At 38.2% G+C, this 16001-nt stretch overlaps 1 long non-coding RNA gene across 1 annotated transcript; it reads right to left on the bottom strand.

Moving 5' to 3' along the window:
• Positions 1–401: 401 nt before the first annotated feature.
• LOC309716468 lies at positions 402–5613 on the bottom strand. The gene is made up of 5 exons (XR_014279447.1): positions 5277–5613; positions 2360–2473; positions 2150–2284; positions 1778–1888; positions 402–1685 (listed from the first exon to the last, which is right to left on the bottom strand). It is a non-coding gene; the product is annotated as an uncharacterized lncRNA (long non-coding RNA).
• Positions 5614–16001: the final 10388 nt, after the last annotated feature.

Genomic DNA, 16001 nt, shown 5'->3' with positions numbered 1-16001 from the left:
GACAGCTAAATGAGTCTTTGCCATCCCCAGTAGACAATCAGTGGCCCCATCAGACTTTCAGGTAGCAGTGGTACAGTTTGGTCCAATTGGAGCTCAAAAGGATGCCTGCCAGCTCTAACTGAACCAAAGAAGTAAACTGAACAACAAGCAGTGTCAATGTCCTCAATACACCTTGCAAACCTAGAGCACTTATCCTCGATCCTAGGAGAAGAACTCAGTTCCCAAAAAGAAACTTCCACAGTTTAAATGAAAAACGTCAAAAGAAATACAGCAACAGTGAAGGTGGAAGGTGGAAAAAAAAGCTAACTGAATCATACCTTTGTTCACTTATTTTTCAGACAATTTATTTAATATCTTTTTGTTGCTATATATAGACACTTTTGAAAATTGATTTTCCACAAATTGCTTTATTTGCAAGATTATTAAGTCTTAAATGTGAAATGCACAAAATCTGGTACTTTAGAATAATGCAATTGGTGATTTTTAATAGTGATTAATTTATTTTCCTAGCACTATTCCAAACTGTCTTTACAATACATGAAATACAGCAATAAGAGTCGCAGAGCTTTTTTTTTTTTAGCTTTATGGATCCCATGTAATGATTTGTTGTTAGGACAGTGTTATACCTGAATAAATTGAATATTCAGCAGTTTAGTTCATTCGATTTTTCTTGGTGTACATCTTTAGTACCCCATGTTTAGCCTGCCGCAGGTGTTGGTTATGGAGCAGCTGCAATAGCACTGTAGACTTTAAGCCGTATTTAAGATTTGTCTTCATATCAAGATCTTATTGAAGGGATGTGTATGAATCAGCCGCATTTTATTTTATAGTTATACATAAATGAAATATAACTTTAAAGTAATTTATTAATTGCATCAGTGTTTTACATTGGCAATCATAAAAGGCAATTTGTTACAAGAGAACATTTACAGGTAATATTAAAAAAAAAAAAAAACAGATTTGGAACAAGGCAGCACGGTGGGGGCAGCACGGTGGTTAGCACTGTTGCCTCACAGCAAGAAGGTCCTGAGTTCAATTCCAACATCAGGCCAGGGTCTTTCTGTGTGGAGTTTGCATGTTCTCCCCATGTTTGCGTGGGTTCCCTCCGGGTACTCCGGCTTCCTCCCACCATCCAAAGACATGCAGCTTGTGGGGATAGGTTAATTGGATAATCCAAATTGTCACTAGGTGTGAATGTGAGCACGAATGGTTGTCTGTCCCTGTGTGTTGGCCCTGCGACAGACTGGTGACCTGTCCAGGGTGTACCCCGCCTCTCGCCCTATGACAGCTGGGATAGGCTCCAGCACCCCCCGCGACCCTGAAAAGGATAAGCGGAAGCGAATGGATGGATGGATTGATGGATTTGGAACATTTTGACGAAGGACACAAATATTAAATATATTTAGTCATTTTTCGCACTAAACTTTAAATCATCTTTGGGTTCTGGAGAAACAGCTGGAAGCAGTTTGAACATGAGAAAAAATATTAAGACAACAGATTAGCAGAGATTAGCAATGCCACCAAGAGCAGAAAACTTGCACTTGTACTGCTGGTGCTGTTGCAGAAGTCACCCTGGCAGCAGTTAAGTTCTCGAATGAATCCTTTCTCAAATACAGTTTTTGGTTTTTGGCAAAAAAACTTGGAGATGCAGCCCTTTGCAGTTGCCTGTGCCCCTTCTGAATTCACTGAGGAAATTAAAAGATTTTTAGTACACTGCACTTTTTAACAGAGGAATCTCTGAATATTCTTATGAACAAAGGATAAAGAAACCTGTTACCTGTTGCTGAGAAGCAGAAGTCCTCATTTTTGTAGCAGTGATGTGTTTTTTTGCAATTTTGTTGATCACAGTAGAAACACTTTTTTCCATTCAGAGAGAGGATATTGCCAACTGTGAAATATAAAAGTAAATGTAATAATTAGAGAAGAAAGATTATGGAAATTGGATTATGAGGTTGAAGCCTTAATTCCTTTTTCAAAGTTAATTCATCAAGTAGGTTTTTCCCAGCTCGTTAACAGGTTTAACAGCAAATATTACTAATATACAAAATACAGGGACTCATCTCTTATTCATTTTGGACACTTTTTGCTCATGGAACAATGCCAGTTCAAACAATAACATCCAAATACTGAGAAACACAATGAAAGTTACCAGAGATTTCTGTGTTGCAAAGGTCAGAACTGCAACACTTGGTGGTGAAAAAGTTCCTGCCGACTCCAGTGCTGAAAGAGCCCTCATCACAAAATCCAGCACAAGTTTTCACTGTGACATCAACTTTTGAACTACCTGCAGCCAAAGTGTAGCCATTGTAAATTGGGCTAGTGCAAAGCTGATTAAAACAAGAACTATAAAATACTATACCTGCATATGTAATCTGTCTGATTGAAGCACACTGAGTACTGAAAGAACATTCTGTTGTCTTATTGCAGTTTTCAGAGGATTCCCCTATGCAATCATAACATTTCAGTGCACAGGCTGACAAAACACAAGATATGAAAAAATAAAGTGAAGTTAAATCAGTGTTTCTTTCAACATTTGTACAAAGCATGAACATATTCTTAAACATTCAGGCTAATTTTAGACAATAACAATTTGACAAGTATTTGAAAATAGGTCTAAAGTATATGTGTTTTAACAACATCTGGGAAAAAACACAGCAAGCAGATGGGGGAGAGAGGAAATAAAAGAGAGCACAAAGAGAGGCAAACAAGAAAAAAATGGAGATCCAAAATGTAATTATTGCTGATGATTAAATGCAACAGTGGTATACAAATGCAGAGAGTGAAAAGATGCCACTGAAGAAGTGCTTCATGGAACATCCTATAGTCTAAGCCTACATAACTAAGGGATCGTTGATGGTCATCTGATCCAGCCCTACCTATCAGAATCCAAATCAGTAACAATCAGCACTTTGTGAAACACGGCTGCTAGCAAACTTCAGTGATTTGCAATCCATGTCATTTGTGCAAAACTAGAAACATCTTGTCTCAGAGTGAAGCTGAGAAACTAGTTGTCTTGTCATAAATTCATCATTTATTACTCTTTGGCTTTTTCAGCTGGTAATTCATTAGTTTCAGGTTGTCTTAAAAACTCCATGAAAAGCCTTCTCTCATACTGGCTTTTCTTGATTAGCCCCTTGTTAAATCCAAAATTGAATTTGAAATTTTTCTCATCACATACAATGTCTTGAATAATTAGCCCCCATCTTTTACTAAAGGTCGCCTTGCTCTCAGACTGCTGTTTTAATTGTCGTTTGTGTTGTGTTACAACGGGAGGAAGCCTTAGGTTTTTAGGACTTTTGTTTTGTTGAAACAGTTCCTAGTTTTGATTCAAAAGACAAATACACTATCTGCGTTTAAGATTGAGGAACAAAATTTTCCTTTTTGCTAAAGCATATAGTTGAGATTGGATCAGAGGTCCTAAATCCTCCCTTAGTTATACTGCAATAGGCCTATTTCTTAGTATTTCTTATTTACTCACAATGTGTTTATGCACCATTCTATATTTAATCATTACTCATTGTTCATTTCTGGCTCTCTTCCACAGTGTGTCAATGTCCTGTGTTTCTCCCTTGACCCCAAACCTGTCAGATAACTCAGATGGAAGCCTTGCCTGAGCCTGGTTCTGCCTAAGGGTCTTCCTGTTCAAAGGGAGTTGTTTTTACAACTGTCACCAAGTGCTTGCTCAAAGGTGGTCGTTTGGTTGTTGTAGTTTGTCTTTATTGTTGTAGAAATAAGCTGCCTTGAGGTCACTGTTGTTGTGGCGCTATATATAAACGAATTGAATTAAATTGAATTTAAATAACAGATTTTGCTAATGCTAAATAACGTTTTTGCTAGCTAAGCACCTTGACCACCAGCATGTGTGATGTAGAAAATATGGGGTGTGTAAAAGTTTATAATAAAATAACTCCTTTAGGACATTAGCAAGTGTAAGGGCAAGAAATGTGTGATTGTGACAAAAAATAAGACACCTCTCCATAATTGAAATTTCATTATAATAACATATTATGTTAAATGCTCTGGTTGTTCAAATATTTTAATTTCTTTAGTAGTTTCAAAATAATGTGTGTCCCAGTCTCCAAACAGACACACTACTTAAAGAGTAGTTATTCCTCCATTGCATCACAAGAGGGGGTATCTCCTAAAATGAGCAAACAAAAAAATAAAAAAAATAAAAAAAATAAAAAATAAAAATAAAATAAATAAATAAATAAATAAATAAATATATACAGTGCCTCGGATCATCTGATCAGGGAGATGAAGTTCAATCATCTCCCTGAGATGATTAAGCTTTAATCAGAGCAACACTGAGCTGGACAGCGGACTTACAGCGTATTACAGAGACATTTATGGGTGTAACAGCAATAAAGGCGATTATGAACTTGACAAATACTCCCACTGTGGAATCGGAATGTGTAAAACAAAAGTTGTCTGTTAGATGACAGCTGACGATGTTTGTTGTTAAACGCCACACTTGATGCGTCCTACCCACCCCCCCGTCATTCTCGGCAAGAAGAGTTTAACTGGTCACAGAGGTGCAATGTTGCACATCCGCAACAGGCAGCTTGAGCAGCTAATGTTGAGCTAGTTAATAGCCCTCATTGTCATCTGTTGTGATTTTATTTTGAAAGAATGCTTCCTGTTATGCGGCGGAGTATACACCAGAGTCCACTTCTGATTATTCCTCTATCTAGATAATAAGTATCTTCAGTATTCATGCAGATTCTGCTGGAAGACCCATCTCTGCTAACAGCTAACCTTTGAACACGCTGTTGTGAAATGAATGGAAAGATATTGTGATAAGATTCTCTGCTCAAAGTGACCTGCACACAGTTCTAATATGTGGGGAGGTCATTTATCCAAATTGAATGGCCTTCTCTTCCTGCAAAACTACAAACAAGCTACATTAATTACATACATGTGGGTGCTAAACGAGGTGCTAACCAAAACTTTTGCACGCTGGTTAAGAACTGAAGAACCTCAGGTCACACTGCTAGTGACACAACAAATGAATAGCCCTCTGTAAATACAATTTACAGGTGGCTTACAGAGCCGGTGTGCTCTAATAAAGCGCATGCAGGTTGCAGTATGACATAAGTAAATGAAATTAGGTTGAAATTAATTGAGCTACACATATAAAGTTACACAAAATACCACGCTGTGTTGTAAGGGAAAGAGGAAGTGATGCTGCCTGGTCTTGATTTCTTTAACGACTATGTATTTATTTATTTTAAAGAAAGGTGTTTTTGTTAAAGATTTAATTAAAATTTACTTACATTTAGGGAACAGCACAACCCCAATGGTCAGCATAAGGAGATGCATTTTGAGATGGTCACATACAATTTTGCTCTTTTCTTTTAGTTTCTGTTAAGTTTGTAAGCAGTTCTTATGAGAGGGGGTTGTCTTTTTCCTCAGACCACTTCTCCATTCCTCCTTTGATGACAGATTTTTTTTAAGCGTCTTAAAAAAGAAACTGAATATGAAGCCATTGTAAACTGAATTAAATCATTTACATAGCTTACAATTAGTTCAGCTGTTTATGACTCAATACACTAAACTTGCAATGTCAAACAACCAAAAGGTTCAAGCTTCATAGGGCCGTAATTAACTCAGAAATCTGAGTCCTTGTTTTGCTGCTGCTTTTGTAAAGCTCTATTTTCAATATTTAAATTGTCTCTTTTGTGAATTTGTTTTAAAGTTAATGATGCATTTGAATAAAACTGAACTTGTATTATTATTTGACATTATTATTATTATTTGATTATTATTATTATTATTATTAATTGATTATGTAACAAATAAAATTTGAATTTGATTTATTTTGATTTTACTGTTCCATCAAATAATTATTTTCATACACAGACTTGATGATAACCATTATTTAAAACCTATACCAAGGTTTAATTCCTTGGCCTGTATAAGCTCCGGCAAATATGTCAATATAAAGTCAATGTAAAACAAAACTGTTTTCTTTTAAGGAACTGAAAGCTTCCCCAGTCCACATTTGGTTTCGCTGTTACTGAAATGTCAGTTTTTACTGTTAAACTGTTCATTTGCAGAATTACCCTTGTCCTTAAAAAGACAGGAGCACAATATTTTTTATCTCAGAAATGTTAGCCATCAGCACATCACAACTACACAATCAAAAAGGACTTAAATATTCTTACATTTTTCTTGAGTGTTACGAAAAATTTCTCACTTACTAGTCACCTTTAGTTGTCAGCACAGGATTTAAAAACATTAAATTTTCTTGTGGGTCGAGGACGGGTCGAATACTTTTTCATGTCATCCCTGCTTCAAAATTAGATAAGTAAATGAACTGTATTTGCACAAACCCAAATTAAAACTACAGCTTTTTAACATGTTGATGGCTTTAGACTTACAGACCAATGTTCTCATCTAATCCATCAGAAAACAAACATATATTTCTAACTGGCAGTAAAATGGCAGTATGTGCATTTGTTGTGTCTCTTGAAAGCCCTCCTTTCATCTTGTTACATCTTAATTACAGCTTAATTTATATCAGTAACTTATTGAATTATTATGAAATGAAGAAAAAAAGTTCACAACTTGTCAATACAGTAATATAATGATGATTGAGAATGCATCAAGACTTTATAACATAATTTTTGTGTGTATTTCTGGTAACATTTGTTTTTATTTTATGAACATTGAAACAATTACATGAAGGAAACTTCATAATCACTAAAACATTGTTTTAACAAGTAACTTTACACAGTCAAACTTTTTGACTAAACGACATTCTCTATACCTGCAGTAGGAGTGACCTACAGTTGGGTTGTTAGGTGGTATCACCCATTACATTAACAGTGATCATGCATTATACGACAGATGATTGTCATTAAAGCAGGACAGAGGATGAAGTGAAGGAAGGCCAGACAGTAAAACAGGAAGGTGTGAGCCAATGTTCCCTCTAAGCTGCGTACGTGCACAATTGCGCACTGCTGGCATGGTCTCTGCGCACAGAAAATCTGCATTGCGCACAGAAAAAAAAAATCTAACCTGAATTGAAATTAAAATGAATACTTTAACGATTCTGTTTTGCAGTGTTAGTCAGTAAGTGACTGGCTGCTCCCGTATGGGATTTCAATGATGCCACCTTATCCCATAGTCCAGCCAATGATGCGATTCACATTCGTATATACGCAGCTAATCAACGTCGTTGATGTGAGTAAAATGGTAAATGGTAAATGGCCTGTATTTATATAGCGCTTTACTAGTCCCTAAGGACCCCAAAGCGCTTTACATATCCAGTCATCCACCCATTCACACACAGGTGATGGCAAGCTACATTGTAGCCACAGCCACCCTGGGGCACACTGACAGAGGCGAGTATACCAGAAAGCTGGCGAAACAAAAATTATGCCTTTTGAGTTTGTGAATTCAATTAATGAAGTAGTGCAGAATGAGACAATGTGTGAAGTTAAAAATGCACCTTGGCACACCCTGATCATAGATGAGAGCACAGACATAACAGTGCACAAAATGCTAGTCCTGTATATTAAATACAGGGAGGAAAATAACATCAACCATAAAACTGTGTTTGGTGGCATCATCCAGCTGACCGCATGCACGGCTCAGGATATTGTGCAGGCAATAACTCAGTTTTACACCAAGCATGAACTAAACATGCAGAGAATGGTGATGCTGACCTCCGATGGTGCCTCAGTACTGCTAGGAAAGCACAACGGAGTTGCAGCTTTATTAAAGCAGAAAATACCACACTTAACTGAACAACACTGTGTAGCCCATAGAGAGGACTTGGGCATTGATGATGCGTGGAAAGATGTACCTTTGATGCGTGATGTGGAAACTCTTCTTAGAACAGTTTACTCCACTTTCTCTAGATCCACTGTAAAGAGGGGAAAATTGGAAGACCTAGCAAAGGTTCTTGATGAGGCTGCACTGTCATTCAGGCCTCTGAGTGAAGTGCGATGGCTGTCGCGTCAGCAAGCTGTGAATGCTGTTCTGAGGAACTACACTGTGCTGGAAGAATACTGCAAGAGAGAATCCAGTGAAAACAGAGATCCAGTGGCAAATTACTGTTACAAAAAGCTAACCGATTCAAACTTCAAGGTTACTCTCACCGCTCTGGGAGATGTTTTGGGTGAGCTGGCACACCTGTGTCTTTCTTTTCAAAGATGCAACCTGACTGTGATGGAAGGGCACTGCTTGGCAAGAGCAAAGATTGAGAAGTTGCGTTCCCAATACTTGACAGAGGAAAAGGATGTTAAGTGGAGTGACCGTGTCAGAGTCGATGAGGGCCTCATCTGTCCATAGCAAGAATACCAGTGAGATTATTCGTGTTATTCGTAAGCTTTGTGATCACTTGGATGCTCGTTTTCCAGAGGATGAATTAAAGGAGTGGTCTGCATTTGACATTGAGGCATTGAACTCAGACATCAGCTTTGAGTATGGAGCAGGAGACATTGCCACGCTGGCAAAGAAGTGGAGGTCATAAACAGTGAATATTCTGATTTCAAGTACATAATGAGGCACAAACTTAAACATGGGTCAATCAGCACATTCTCAGATATGGTGGCTGCAACGCTAAAATGTGAAGAGCTAAAACACATCTCACAGCTTGTGGATATTTGTGCTACATTTCAAGCATCCAGTGCAGATTGCAAAAGAGGCTTTAGTTTAATGAATCATATCAAAACGGCATCCAGAAATCATCTTGTGGTGGACCATTGGGAACAGCTGATGCGCATAAAGTCAAAGCTGCAAGCAGACGAGGCCATCAACCTGGACGACGTGTACAACCACTGGAGACGTGAGAAGGACAGACGGGAAAAATAAGGTGAAATTTAAGCTCTTGATAAGTTTACTACTCATCTGGTGTCATTTATTGAGTTTTCATTCATGGATATTGATCATTAAATACTGTCACCAGTTTATGAGTATTAGAAATGCAAATAATTGTGTCATTATATACTGTATTTTGCAGACAAAGAGTTACAGGACAGTAGGACTGTCTCCCAGACCGCAGTAGAATAGAATAGAATAGAATTCAACTTTATTGTCATTGCACATGCACAGGTACAGGGCAACGAAATGCAGTTTGCATCCATCCAGAAGTGCTTTAGTGATATAGATATATTACAATATATATTAGCAATAATATAGATATATAAGTATATTACAGTAGGACAGGAGGACCAGGAGCTTCACAGACTGGCTCATACTCATCATAACACAAGTCAGAGCTTTATAATAAAAATATTAAGTTTCAAAATTGGAGTTTATAATAGGCTTGATTTGGTTGGCAGTTCATGATTTGCCATAGTTAAAGTCAAATATTCATACTTCCAATAGCGTTGACATAGTGCACAGGTCATTAAAAAAAGATTTTTGTAATTTTCTCTGTAAATGGGCTAAAGCTTTTAATTAAAGGTATTCTAACAGAAATGTAAATGCTGTAATTTGGCTCTTTTTATAAACCATGTAACTTCGATGGATGCGATGCTGTCGTGACCACATTGTACACATCTAATGTCGCTCACAGTGGTCCAAGGGTTCGCTCAGGGGGTCTGTGAGTTCGCTCACACACCTGAAAATTTTGAGGGAACATTGGTGTGAGCTCAGAAAAGGATATACTAACTTTTGAGAAGCCTGAGCAAAGACAAAATTACAACACCCAAAATTTATTATGGATGAGCGGTATGAGCTATGGCTCTGAAGTTGTGAGAATTTGTTTCCTTGACACAAACTGCAGTCAAAGGCAGCAACCTGCTCATCAACACAGGCCTTCTGTGGTTCGACTGATTGAGGCAGCCTTGTTGCAGTCGGTTTAAGAGAGCTGTCATCTTCCAGATGGTTTTATTCTTTTCCCCGTCATCAGAGACACTGAGATCATATGTAAATTTGATGGACTACCTGATCTTGATGAATCTGTCTCAAGTTACAGTACTGGGGATATTAATTACCCAGTCTATCTGGATCCTAGGGTATGAAGTCATAACTGGAACAAAGATTTGCTGAGAAAATTTTTCAGCTCAAGAATGTTTTCAGTTATAACATTTTCATGTTGAAAACAGTTTCAACACAATTTCAGCAGGATTGAAATTAAACTGATAAAGCAATGAGAGGTACAGTTTAATGGACTTTTAGCAAATATTTCATTAATAATATAAATCAGCAGTTAAAGAAATTGAATTTTAGCTGATTATGTACTCTACATGTATTCATTTTGCACAAACCCATGTGTATTCTGTGTTCAGCTGAAAAGTTTCTTTGCTATACATTGTAATGCCAAACAATTATTCTGTTTTAGTAAGCAATCAAACAATAATTAAAAAATTAATAAAATACAAATTATTCCAAACTCATATCTTGTTTCGTTTGTGTGGTGGGTGCCTTCATCTTCTTCCTGCTCAACTCTTCAAAAACTGGTATGTCCTCCTTTGAGCTCTCACCTTTCTGCTCTAATCCCTGCCCAGTTCAAAGTCATCACCTAACAGCAATAAGCCTGACTGACGTCAACATTTTTGAGTAAAATCCTTTCTGCTTTAGTCAAGTTTTTTGTAAGTTTCTAAACTCAAAAGTTAACTACTGTCAGAACTTACAAATCTGTATTGAAATGACATGAGGATTCGGACTACAGAGAAATTAAAATGATATACTTGCTGTTCTGTTTTTTGATTCTTCTTGTAAGAATCAGGGACCACAGTGTTTTTGTTTTTTGTGCAGCCAATTCCCTCGTTGCTGGGTTTCAAAAATGACGGTTTTGTTTTTTGTGATTTTCGTCATGGTTTCATAACTCAGTGATGCCACTGACAAGCCAGTCAATGGCATGCAATCTTTTGACATCACATTTTGGATTGTCTTGGATTACTTGGATTCTAGGTAGAGTAGGTACCAAGAAAGTACCTGCTACCAGGTATTAAAACCTAATAGAAAACCCTGAAAACTGTGACAAGCATTAGGTACTAGTGGAAAGAGTGGAGTTTTCATCTATGCAACCACACAAGAAAGCACCTGGCTTTCCTACACGTCTCCTGCCTTGGCAACATCAGCAGCTGCCTTTCTACTCAGTGCTCGTTCCCAAGTGCTCACTGCGATAGCACTGTCCCCCGGTTCGGTTTGGCAACTTCTGGAGGAGAGCCAGTCATCTCAGCCAATCCCCTGGCTCTGGCTGATGAGATGTGACCTGTCCTCAGGGGAAAGCCAAAGTCCCAAGTCTGCTCTATACCCTGCAAGTGGAAGAGGTGGGTCCTGGTAAAGGGTAGGAAGGGACATACCAGATGCTCACGCCATCTGCCAAAGCCATTAAGCTAACAAACAAATTTTACCCAATGGAAAATGTGGATGCTGTTCTGTGCGTCACCACCTGAGTGATCACTTAAGTTCAGCCCGACTTTCTCTTCCAAAGTGAGGTGATGCTTCTGCTTCGATGGCTACTACAGAGATGCCTCACTCTGGGGATGAGGAAAGTTTTGACACTGAAGATGGAATGGCTCCCCCAATTTCACTACTTAACCTCCCTCTCTTGTCATAGCCTGTCATTCTACAACTGGAATGATGCATCTCAATTCTGATGATGATTTAAGGCTATAACAGTCATCAAAAAATAGTGTAACAAGTGAGTGCTTTTGTCCAATGCAGCATCAAGTTTCAGTACTTGGCAGTAATTACCTATTACTGTGCATTTTTTTTTTTTTTTTTTTTTTTTTTTTTACACTGCAATACAATTTTAAAGGCAAAAAAACCCTCCTGGCCAATCCCATGTGTGCTAAGTCGATGGTAGCAAGGGGGTTAGAAGTCACACAACTACAGTCTAAATGAGCTGTCTCCGTCATCAGGGAAAGGTTGGTAAACTCTCAGACCAGTTTTTTATTTTTATTTTTTGAAACAATCCAGATCTGAACATGGAAGCCTTAAACATTACAAGTAAGAAATTTGTTTTCAGTGTAGTAACTACATTGTTCTTGTCACAAATCAGTACAATCAGTGGATAAATATATACTAATTATAGTAATTAATTACTATAATTATTTTAATATTTGAGTCAGAATTCAAATAATTAAATTAAAACTTTTAGTAGTTACTTTAATCCCAAAAGGAAATTAAATCTAAGAAAACAGGTATTCCACCAACAGTGCTATTATCAGTGATGAGTGGAGAGCCTACAAGAATGTTTTGACTGACATGGGGTACAGACATTACAAGGTAAATCACAGCAGGTGGTTTGTAGGTCCTCAATCTGGCAGTCATAGACAAGATATCGAAAGAGCTTGGATGACCAAGAAAGGACATGTCCATAGACTGACAATCATACTGAGATGTTGTTGGAGGAACATCTCATGGTTCTTGAATGGTTATCTTGTCTTGGTTGACGAATTACGACAACCTGATGAACCACAGGGATGCTTATTCAAGAATATACAAAAGATGTTTCCAGTCTGAACCTGAATGTCTTGCCATTGCATGTTGGCATGAACTTTTTTTTGGAAGGGGGGGCTATTTGGTGTTCTTAACAACGCATTTAATTTTACATGTGTTACTGTTATAATACATTACCATTTTTGACGATAATTACATGTTATTTTGAGCACTGATTGTAATTTAGGTCTAGGTATAATAAATAGTGACATGTTTTACACTTTACAACAAGGCTTCCTTTGATAACTGTGGATATTTGTAATGCATCGACAAAGTGCTATATTATATGCTAAAAATGTTTGCAAGTGTCTAAAATGTTTAATATAGCAATTCTTGATGAAATATATATCTTAACAGATTTGGCAAGAAACTGGTCAGGATTTCCTCTTTCTCAACCTTAATTAATGCATAATTAATAGTTTTGAATGATTTACAGTGTTTACAGAGTAAATAACAACATTGTCTTATTGTAACGTGGTACTCTATTTCATAAGTATAAGTGTTGCTAGTATTTATGGAACGCCAGGACTGCCATAATGAAATTAATTAAATACACCATTAAATAATTAATTAAATGTGTCAATAATTAATTAAATAAATATTTACGACACATTTAATTAATTAATTGACACATTTAAATAATTATTGACCGTTTAAATTAATTAGTTAATGATTTATTTATTTAATTAATTATGGCACTTTTGTGCCCTTCATGTCTCAACTTGAAATTATTTTATCTGTCAGCCCAGCATGGTCAGCCTCACCCATCAAACTAAGTGGGCGGGGTTCTTGGCCACTGCAGCTTCTCTAGCATTTGATTGGTTGCTGTGCAAAGTAAGTCAAGACAGGTCAATCCTAGATAATCGATTGCTTGTGTGGACTTGGGGCAGCCCAGAATGCATTTCAAATCACAGGCAGCAATGGTGGTATTGTAAAGTTTTAAAATACCCCGTTTTTCTGTCACCAACTACACTTTAAATAGTGTTTTAGGCGAGAATGTCATGGCGTAATCTTCACATGTCTGGTCAGGTTGTCAACATAGAACATGTTTGCAAAAGTTATCGTTAACCGGTTCCTTTACATATTCCACTGTCCGTATTCCACATGTTGCATTCGCAGATTCTCATTTTTACCAAACGGTCGTCTCTTCCCACCTGGCCTTGTGTCTCTGTGCTTCTGTAACATAAAGAACGAGCTGACATTTTCCTCACGACACCAGCGATCAGCTCAACAGACCCTCAGTTTACCTGCATGCATCCTCCTCCTCATCTGTCAGCTGTTTAACACCTGCTGCTAATTCAAGAAACACGCCCACGTTACCTGGTGATAGTCACAGTTTAACTGGGCAGCCAGTGCTCGATATAACGCAATGTCGGCGCATTTTTCTGCACAAGATAAGTAAATATAGTATTTTCCCCCGAGGGCAGAGCTGCTGGAGCTTGTTTCCCTGCAGAGAACTTTAGGCGAACCGCTTTATCAGCGGCTGATGTCCAATCACCGGCACACAGCTTTGAAACCTCACCTGAGTTTTAGCTCTCAGTGGTTAAACGCTGGACTTAATTCACTCAGGTTTTGTCTGTCGGGTCACGTTTACTTCGCTGTTTTATTTACAACTGAGCAAATCGGTTTGGCTGAGGTTAAAGTTACGTTTCAGAACTGCATAGTTTTACTGAAGTTTAATGGTTCACTGGCACATGTGTTAGACTGAACCATTCACTTTTCTTTATCTGATGAGTTTTGGATTTAACAGTGAATTTTGAGATTAAACTGACTTTTAAAATGTTTTTATACAAAGAGAAAAGAGAAGGCGCATTTTCACCGAGAGGAGCAGAGTTTGCAACAGCATGTTCATTATGAAGACTGCAAACTGGACAGAAATATTATATCATCAGTTTTATAATAGTTATTCAACTGTATTCTAAGCACCAGCGATCTGTTATTTTTAGAGTTTACCTAACTAAAAATAAATGAGGTTAAATAAATGAACTTGCGACACACATCTGCAGCACGTTTGAATTCCTTTCATGCACAACACATTTGTACCTTTCAATTGTGTCTGTTTGTGCGTCATGCAAATAAACCTTTGAAATGAATGAAATGATATCATGTATTTATTATTGGCCTACATTTGTACAAAATTCCAAATTATATACAGAAAGCCATAGGAATCACCACCCCTGTTCATCATGATTTTAATATTTTTGCCCATAAGAAAAACGTCTTGAACAAATATATGACACTAATATTTCACTAGTGTTGTAACATCACATGTCATTAGCGTAGTCTGCCTGTGTCTTTTCTCTGCTAACAAACATTTTAGAGTTAGTTGTTTATATATATATATATATATATATATATATATATATATATATATATATATAAAATTAAAAAAAAAAAAAAAAAAACACCCAGCACGCCTTCAAGCTCGGGTCCTCTACCAGAGGCCTGGGAGCTTGAGGGTCCTGCGCAGTATCTTAGCTGTTCCCAGGACTGCGCTCTTCTGGACAGAGATCTCCGATGTTATTCCCGGGATCTGCTGGAGCCACTCGCCTAGGTTGGGAGTCACCACACCTAGTGCTCCGATTACCACGCGGACCACCATCACCTTCACCCTCCACATCCTCTCGAGCTCTTCTCTGAGCCCTTGGTATTTCTCCAGCTTCTCGTGTTCCTTCTTCCTGATATTGCTGTCATTCGGAACCGCTACATCGATCACTACGGCCGTCTTCTTCTGTTTGTCTACCACCACTATGTCCGGTTGGTTAGCCACCACCATTTTGTCCGTCTGTATCTGGAAGTCCCACAGGATCTTAGCTCGGTCATTCTCCACCACCCTAGGGGGCATCTCCCATTTTGACCTCGGGACTTCCAGGTTATACTCGGCACAGATGTTCCTGTACACTATGCCGGCCACTTGGTTATGGCGTTCCATGTATGCCTTGCCTGCTAGCATCTTGCACCCTGCTGTTATGTGCTGGATTGTCTCTGGGGCATCTTTACACAGCCTGCACCTGGGGTCTTGCCTGGTGTGATAGACCCGAGCCTCTATGGATCTTGTGCTCAGTGCTTGTTCCTGTGCTGCCATGATTAGTGCCTCCGTGCTGTCTTTCAGTCCAGCTTTGTCCAGCCACGGTATGTACCAGTGTGGGCTAGTGTGGATGTAGCCATAGACAGAGACAACCATTCGCACTCACATTCACACCTGTGGGCAATTGACCTACCCCCACAAACTGCATGTCTTTGGACTGTGAGAGGAAGCCAGAGTACCCGGGGAGAACCACATGCAAAGAGGGGAGAACATGCAAAAGTTGCTCAATTGAGGATGAAAAATGTTTTCTCACATTTATTTGTAATCTATACTGCGCTAGATGACATAACTTATGACATGGATATGAGGTTTGACTCATTCTGTGTCTAAGGTCGTGATTACATTAAATCTGCAATCCTTTGTTCTGTTGTTAATCCACCCGCTCGGGATGTTATCTCTTCTAGAGTAAATTCAAACTGTAGCAATAAATGCAGCTGGGTGAGGTGGAGACAATGTGGACTTAGACTCCTGTTGGAGAAACAGGGTCTAAAAGAGGGATTCCCATTAA

The sequence above is a fragment of the Aulonocara stuartgranti genome (genome assembly GCF_965226115.1).
Source record: "Aulonocara stuartgranti genome assembly, chromosome: 11".
NCBI lineage: Eukaryota > Metazoa > Chordata > Actinopteri > Cichliformes > Cichlidae > Aulonocara > Aulonocara stuartgranti.
Note: the sequence above shows the minus strand (reverse complement) of the source record. Positions and strands in the feature narration are given on the sequence as shown.